This window comes from Alligator sinensis, unplaced genomic scaffold, assembly GCF_000455745.1.
Source record: "Alligator sinensis unplaced genomic scaffold, ASM45574v1 scaffold357_1, whole genome shotgun sequence".
NCBI lineage: Eukaryota > Metazoa > Chordata > Crocodylia > Alligatoridae > Alligator > Alligator sinensis.
In genome coordinates this window covers 3,399,011-3,399,705 of record NW_005841942.1, presented here as the reverse complement: position 1 = coordinate 3,399,705, position 695 = coordinate 3,399,011, and the positions used below count along the sequence as shown (strand labels likewise).

Sequence of the window (695 nt, the reverse complement as noted above, 5' to 3'; positions counted from 1 at the left end):
AGCAGGAAACTTGTTTTGATCAAATGAAAAGTCAGCAAAAAACAATTTGCATCGATTTTATTTGTTTTTGTCGCTGTTACTGAAAAATGGAGTGGTTACAAACCAAAATATTCAGACCCAAACCAGAAATATTTTCAATTTCAATGCAATTCTGGTACTTTATGCTGCCATTTCCTTATGAATCAGACTGCAGTTTGACATCATCTTATAAAACATTGTGACCGTGCAGCTGTTATAATATATTCCCCCTTCAGAAGAAGAGATTGGCCCGTCATGGGAAGTGTCCAACAAGGAAGTTTTGCCTAGAGAACAGAATAGAAGCCTGGCATTGTGGCATTTCAGAATCTGACTGTTTTGGAATTTGACTAATATATTTCTGTTTTTCATTTTTGCCTAACAACTTTTCAAAGGTGGGGACCATTTTCTGACTTAAAACAGATACTACTGAAGCTAATTTGGGAAACTGGGACAAAGCACTAAAGACCAGGTTTTAAAATTATTTAGGTGCCTAAAATACAAATTAGTGCTTAAAGGAGCTTTTACAAGTGACTGTTCAAAATGTTAAGTATCAAAATACATTTACATCTATAGGCCTAAGTGATTAGTCTACAAGGAAAACCAAAACTAGAACTTTGATCTCATGGGTGCGTATAGATATGCTATGGGAGGCTGTGGGGGGGGGGGGGGGGTTTTTG

General features: G+C 36.7%; 1 protein-coding gene across 2 annotated transcripts in view; it reads left to right on the top strand.

The window, feature by feature from the left end:
- Positions 1–695, top strand: part of CASP8AP2 (caspase 8 associated protein 2) — a 28,933-nt gene that overhangs the window by 17,161 nt on the left and 11,077 nt on the right. The window lies entirely within an intron of this gene.